Raw genomic sequence first — 7,880 nt, 5'->3', positions numbered from 1 at the left:
TGCGATATACTCAAAGGTGCAACAGGTCGATTTAGTCTTGCATTTGCGACACCTTTCCCTAGTTTCTTCGAATGAAGCTTTAACGCATAATAATATTAGCAAATCACATCCATTGGGCCAATCGTAACACACGAGAGTTCGATATACTCAATGGTGCAACAGGTCGATTTAGTCTGCCATTTGCGGCACTTTTCTCACTCGTCGATTTTTAGTAATAACTCGACATCAGCACCACCTGGCAGCTCTTTTTTGCAATGGAACTGCCTTTACCGATTCCAATACATGTTTTGAATATTCGCCAAATCGGATCATAAAAAAGATGTTTAGTATTAACTCAAATCCAGCGTCAACTGTGAAACTAAACCATCCAGAGACCCACACAAACACACACACAAAACTTTGTTAAAATCCCTCCAGCAATTTAGGATTTCTCTCACAAATATACCTACAGAAGAATTATATACCCAACAAGCAAAATAAACCTAAAGAAAGTTTTTTTTTAAGTTTTCAATTATAAACATTAATGGCCTTATTCATTAAAAATAAAGTAGCTTTATAAAAGGTTTATAAATTGAAAAATGTATGAAAACGTCAATTTATAAAGCTCTTTAAACCTACTTTATTTTTTATGAATAAGGCCATAAGCTTACAAAACGTTGATTTTTTGTTTATAAAACGTTTGAAAGTACGCGTAATATAATTGAAAAGGAACATTGGTTATAAGATTAGAAATATAAACTTGTAATAAATGTTCAAAAGAAAGCTTTTTATAAGCGTAAAAGTGTAAACTTATAATAAAGGTTAAAAAAAAGTTGTTTATAATCGTATGAATATAAACTTACTAAAAATTTTCAAAAGAAAGCTATTTATAAACATTTTTATAACCCTTTATTTAAAGATATTTCATTAAAAACTCATACATAGATTGCTTAACATCTAGAAACTAAAAGAAATGCGAATATAAATAGGGAATAGACATTTTAGCTTACAAATTCACGATAACACACAAAAATTAAGCATAAAAAAGTTAATTATTACATCTTGTTGCGTGCTTTCAAATACATGCGGTTATTGGCAAATTGGAAAAATGACATCGATGCAGCTATATATTCCGCTTCATCGCCGCCATTCTCATTGATGAACTTTTCTGAAAAAAATTTAATACATTTTTAATTGAATGTTAAACTAAGAAAGCATAAGGAGAACTCATCATTTAAAGACTCGAATGCTCCACCGATTAGCACGGCGGGACCTGGATTGGATTTCTTTTTTACCGCATCGGTTTTATTTAATTTTTACTTTTAAAAATATATTTTAAAAAACGTAAACACGTCACTTACGAATGAAAAAATGTTATATTTACTACCTCATGTCGTTGGCATTTGCATTTCATTTATAAGTTTATTATATTATATTATGTTATTTATAAACATTCGCTCTCAAAACTTATTAAAGGTTTATTTGAAACAACTTTTAATAAGCTTTATATTAAAAATGCTTATTTAGCGCTTATTATCGCAAACTTACTTACTTAAAGTTATTTTTAAAAACATTTACTGAAATGCTTGTTGGGTACACATTCAAAGATAAGTACGTTTGTAGTTTTCCACGCCCCTTTTTTAAAGAGCCCATTTTTCTCAATGAGTATGGGATTAATTTCATATATCTCCATACGAAGTGTTCCAGTACTGTACCATGAATACTTCTAGAGACATGCAGTATGAAATTCGGTTTGTATGGTAGGTGCCACGTCAACTTTTCCAATAGCTCCATATTTTCTCCATGACTATGCGATTAATTTCCTATATCACCACACCAAGTTGCAGTACTCTACCAAGAACAATTCTATAGATATGCAATAAGAAAAATTCTACTTGTATGGGAGGTACCACGCCCGTATAAAGTTCCAGTACTCTACCATGAGCACTTCCAGAGATACCTTTTATGAAAAATTTGGTTTGTATGGGAGGTGCCACGCCCCCTTTCCAAATAGTCCGACTTTTTCATCATGAGTATGCGATTGATTTTATATACATATCTCCATACCAAGTTCCAGTACTCTAACGTAAACATTTCCAAAGATATACAGATCACAATTTCGGTTTGTATAGGATGTGCCATGCCCTTTTCCAACAACTCCAATTTTTCTCCATGAGTATGTGATTGATTTCATATATTTCCGTACCAAGTTCAAAAATTTTACCATGAACGCTTCCAGAAATATGCAGTATGAAATAGTACGGTTGTATGGGAGGTACAAGGCCCTCTTTTCCAATAGCTCCAATCTTTCTGAAAGAATATGCGATTGATTTTATATATCCCCACACCAAGTTCCAGTACGCTACCATGAACATTTCCAGAGAAATGCAGTATGAGAAATTCGGTTTGTATAGGAGGTTCCACGCCCCTTTTCCAATAACTCAAGTTTTTATGCACTGCTTTCATATATGTATTTCCGTACCAAGTTCAAAAGTTTTACCATGAACGCTTCCAGAAATATGCAGTATGAAAAATTCGATTTGTATGGGAAGTGCCACGCGCGCGATATATATATGTACATAGATGGATAAGAGTTGCTGCTTTTAATATTGCGCTCACTTACGTACAAAAAACATAGCAGCAGGGTTTTTATGCGTAATTATATACATACATATCATCGTTTAAAGTACAAAACCGTGTATCAAGATAATGCAAAACCGCGCATGTGAGGTTGCATAAATTATTTTCTAGAGAGTAAAAACACTCTTATTTCAAAATGGTTCTCCTTTTTATAAAGCAATCGCATATGTGGCTAGTATATTTCAGGACGAATGGATAAGGATTGAGCAAAGAGCTTGTTTGAGCAAACCCAATTTTTGGCAGCCAATGTCAGTTACGCGGTTTTGCAGAATGACGATACGCGGTTTTGTACTTTAAACTACGATATACAAATGTAAATGCTAACAGCAATGTTAGTTGCTCCTTGTGGCAACATAAACGACTCTACATACATAATTGCCTACATTATTTCTCCATGAACTGTACATACATATTTGTTTTTTTATCATAAGCATCAACATTAACGTTAACATTGTATATTTATACATAACCCTTGCTTTGCGCTGTATTCCGTACGAATTAACAGCTGAGGGCGCTCTCAGCGCAGTTATGTGGGCATGTACATATGTTCGATTCATAGGATTTTTAAAGTCCTGCAGTACCATTTTTAGGGATCTCGAGCTTTGCGAACAGAAAAAAACGGCCTTCAAAATTGTAAAATTGCTTAATAAGGCAGCTCCGACTTTAGCCTCATAGACAAAGATTAAGAGAGCATCCCCGGAAGTTCAGCGAATAAGACACGAGGTAATGTAAAAAACCAGTGTGGCCCGGATAACTTTAACGAGATACCTGACCTCTATTGTGCAAGGGTATTAGCAGATTTCTTACATTCCCCCGGACTTAAATAATGACAAATATATCAAAGTGCAAATATATACATAGTTAGTTATACAAACATAAAAATTCAAATTTTAGGTCACCGTGTTGGCACTCGGATCGAATCTCTCAGTCCTCTTCCGAACGCGCTTTGAACGCCTAAGGGCTACCGTCTCGGCACGCACTGGATGACAATTGGGGGAACTGAGGTGATCGTTTACCATCACTGCCGATGCTGGAGTCAATTGGCTGCTTTGGTGTTGTGGGCTTATCCGACTATAATTCAATTTCAATGCTAATCGTTGACTGGGAGAATCAGTGGTTGAGGATTTTTGAAGTCGCAGCTGGTTTTGGTGACGCCTCCATAATCCTCTATCGGTCTGTACCCGATACATCTTCTTGCCCAACGTTTGCTGTATTTGGCCTTCAACCCAACGTGCTGGCCCCGCATAGTTTCGTGCCAACTTTTCGCGCCGATTGAAATTTTACTCTCAGATTTTGATTGTTGAACAGGCTTTGGGAACATTGCTGCGAGGATAGTTCGAGGTTGACGCCCATGAAGTAGCTCTGCCGGTGATTGATTGACCGGATTCGGTGTTAGGTGTGGTTCGGTACGTGGCAAGATATTTGTACAAAGCACGCTCGGTCTGGTGCTCTGTCTTTATAATTTTTGTAAAAGCTTCTTTAAAGCTCCGCACGAACCTTTCTGCTAACCCGTTGGAGACAGGACGAAATGGCGCAGTTGTTAGGTGTTGAATGGAATCTCATTTGCAAAACTGTTGAAAGTCTTGGGAGGTAAATTGCGTTGCATTATCTGTTACAAAGGTGCACGGAAGACCTTCGACAGATATGATTCGCTGGAGTGCTACTATTGTCGTTGATGTAGTTGCTGCAGATAACTCAACGACATATGGAAACTTTGAATAGGAATCGGCGCAACGCTTTTCGCAAGGTTTGGTTGCACGTTCGCACCGATGATAAATTGTTTGGAAAGAAATTAAAAAACTTGGTGTTAGTATAACTAATAGCAACAATATTGTTTATTCAATTAATATTTTGTATATATATATATATATATATATATATGCATATAATTGTATTACAGATTATCTTTAAAAAAAACTGGTAGAACTTGGTGGCTGGATGACGTCCTCTTCTTCGGAAACTCGCAAAAGAAGTAAGTAAACCGTTCTTGATTTTAGTTACGGTTGCTTGTCGAACCGTTTATTTGACGAAAGTTTGATTATTGCAGATTTAACAGAGTAGTTAAAAGCTCGACAGCAACCATAATAATTAAGTTATGTTATACATTAGGATGGGTCGAAAAATGTGGAGCAAATTTATGCCGTTGGCCTAAACATGCCGGCCCCTCTTGCGACACGCAATGTTTTCCAGCCCGTCCAACTACCATGCTCCGTTTATCTACTTATGTAACTAACTAATCGTCATCCTCTGGTTCTGGTCTCCGACGACGGTACCTATATGACGATCAAAAATAAGAAAAGTTCAAGAAATAAACGTGGTTTAAAATTTCACTCGCACTTTTTTATTCATTCATGGAATTCATTGTGTGTTAATATGTTTTAAGTAAGTATTTACAAGGAAAAAATCAATAATTGGTAAGAACAAATTATGGTTAACAGGCGCCAGAGAGCACCCATCCGAAGATGGTGTTCTGTGCTAAGAGCGGGCCCATAGTCCCCGCTGGAAGAATGCCTAGTATAATTTTCGCGAAGACGTCGGCACCGAGTACTAGGCGAACTGGCGCAGCAATATGGAAGCCCGGATCGGCAAGTTTTAGGTTAGAGTAGGATCCGGCGATTGTAGCGTCGAGATTAGGTACCGGCGTTCGTCTCTCAAGTTTTTAATGGCGACCGCATGCGTCAATACTATTGCCGATTGACCGTGTTTGCCTCGCAGTTTAAGTAAGTAGCCTCGTTGGTTGGTGACTTCCGTTACACCCAAGCGGAGTTCCTGCGCGAGGTCCAACGCAATCAAAGAGGTCATAGCGCACGGGTCGATAAGTGCGCGGATCAAGTGGAGGCGCTCTCCTGGCTCGATCTTCACTACCGCGGTTGGTGCCACTGGCGTCAAGCATTGAAGCGCGTATGTTGCTCTTTGTGGATTCGTTGCTAGCCCAATTCGGAAACCGCTTCTCATTGGGCGGTGGAATGCACTCGATTCCACTCTCCCATGTTGGCGCGGACGGTTTCGCCGACGTCGTGGTTGTGTTCGCTGCCCAGTGAGAGGAGGTCGGTATTCTGCAATTTCCCAACCCTGTCGCTGGAGCTCGGGTTGTAGTAGCGGTCGGAAACGCAGAGGTTCCGATCCGCTTACGTTATCCGGATGGAAAGCATCCGTTTCCATTCCGGCTGAAGATACTGGGCGGAAAGCGTCGGTTTCCGCTCCAGTTTGCACTACCTCCTCCTCCTCAACTTCTGAGGCTTCGATCGATATTATATCGCTGTCGTCATCGTCGTTGCGTTTTCGACGGGTCGTGCGTTTTTCGGCTGCATCGTCGATATGCAGTAGTGTGTCGTGCGACTCATGGCAGCGTCGACATCTACCCTCGTTAGCACAGTGGGCGGCTCGATGGGTCCCGGCTAGACAGTTGGAGCAATACCGATTCAATAAGACATCGCGTAGACGGTCTTCGGGTGCCTTGGCCCGAAATACAGGACAAAGCCTGATGGGGTGCTTGTTTCCGCAGAATCTGCACGTTAGAGAATATCTTACCGCCTCTGTGCGTTTGCGCATTGCCGAGTAACGAGTCATTTTTTCTGCAAATAATGTTATTCCGCTCAGGTTAGGAATGTGGCGCAAGACAAAAACATTTTATGTTGACGAGCAATATAAATGGGTATTAAGTACGTGTTCAATATCAAAACCTTTAATATTTTATCATTATTGCATAGTTTGGATCTTGCGTGACGAAAACGTTCGATAGTGGTATGGCCCCTAAATGATTGACGAGTGAACTGATCGTGTGGAGCTCGCTTTACGTTTGGATCATGAGTGTCCACAGGGTTGCATGGCCGGATTGTTGGTTGCTTACCTAAGGGTTAATATTGCCAGAAGATTCACCTATTACATCATGCAATTTATGGTATTTTTGGAAATATATTTTTTTTATGCTCAAAAAAGAATTAGACTTGTTATGTTAACTTACAGGTCAGCGATAATGTAATGTGAGGAGTTTATTTGATATATTTAAGTATAAATTTCGGATTACATGCAATTTTCTGAACCAGTTTTAGCGAAAGTTTGCGCAAACTTGATCGATAAAAAATTGCTAGTTTGCTACGGCATAAAGCTGGAGAGAAGGTAATCGTGCTTCTTGTGGGACGTAGGTGAATTTTTTGTGGGCTACGTTTCCTATTTCCGTGAATGGCCGAATATCAATGAAAAACCACGTTACGCATTTACTCCCGGGTTTTATTTGCAATGGTGTGCGGCTTTAAACGAATTAACAATTAAATCGTGAATTAAAATAAGATACGGTGTGAGTTGTGTAGTGTTAAGCGAAAATTTCGCATGGTTTAGTTTAGGATTTGCGAACAAAAGTGTCCAAAGCCAAATTGAACGACAGCGCAGATTTTAATTTGAGACATAGTTGAGCAAAACAGTACAATTAAAAAGCACGAAGATGGTCAAGAAGGTTTAATGATCTGTTTAGGCAATATTTGCCGTTCTCCCATTGCCGAGGCGGTAATGATTGGCACACTCGAGGAAGCCGGCGCCTCCGCTGATTGGAAAGTGGATTCTGCTGCAATTGGCGATTTGTATCGTGGAAATCCACCTGATCATCGAGCATTGAGGACAATGAAGAAATATATATGGGTGAGCGCCACCGAATTCCAAAGCTAAGTTGCTAATGTTAGCAGATTTCGAGCTGGATAAAGGTGGTCGCATCATCGTGGATCCCTACTATCAACGTGGCGATGCCGGTTTCGAAAAAGCTTATAAGCAATGCGTTAAAGCATGTGCGGCGTTTTTCGAACAAGTTGTGGCTGGTAAGGTTTAAGAAGAAACAAATTTAATCTACTTAAGTTGCTAGTGAAATTAAATGTTCAATGCGCGAAAATCAGCCGATACACGTGATAGATGTATGTATACAAAACCCAGTGTGTGACAGCATAAGAAATAAATATTTGTTTCAAAAAAAAGAAGGGAAATGCAAACAAAAGTGTCCAACTAAACAAATTAAAATGCCCTAGTTTGTGAAAAGTAAAGCTTGGTAAAACGATCATCAATAGGCCTTTGATCCTGCGGGTAGCACACTGCACCAAGGGTAATGACTTACAAAGCTGTGAATTCAGCAAGGGAATCAGATATCAGATATATCGAAGGCGAAGAGTTTAGTTTGGTGGATTAGTTTGTTGCTGCTCAAGATGACCGTATGTGGAACAAACGTAACATGGAGTTGGGGTAAGTAACTACTTTGATTTTACATACATAAAATTTCT

General features: G+C 39.1%; 1 pseudogene; it reads left to right on the top strand.

The window, feature by feature from the left end:
* The first annotated feature begins 6,226 nt into the window (after window positions 1–6,226).
* LOC118754649 lies at window positions 6,227–7,438 on the top strand (annotated as a pseudogene).
* Window positions 7,439–7,880: the final 442 nt, after the last annotated feature.

The sequence above is a fragment of the Rhagoletis pomonella genome, unplaced genomic scaffold (genome assembly GCF_013731165.1).
Source record: "Rhagoletis pomonella isolate Grant_MI unplaced genomic scaffold, Rhpom_1.0 Rhpom_scaffold_04319, whole genome shotgun sequence".
Taxonomy (NCBI): Eukaryota; Metazoa; Arthropoda; class Insecta; order Diptera; family Tephritidae; genus Rhagoletis; species Rhagoletis pomonella.
Note: the sequence above shows the minus strand (reverse complement) of the source record. Positions and strands in the feature narration are given on the sequence as shown.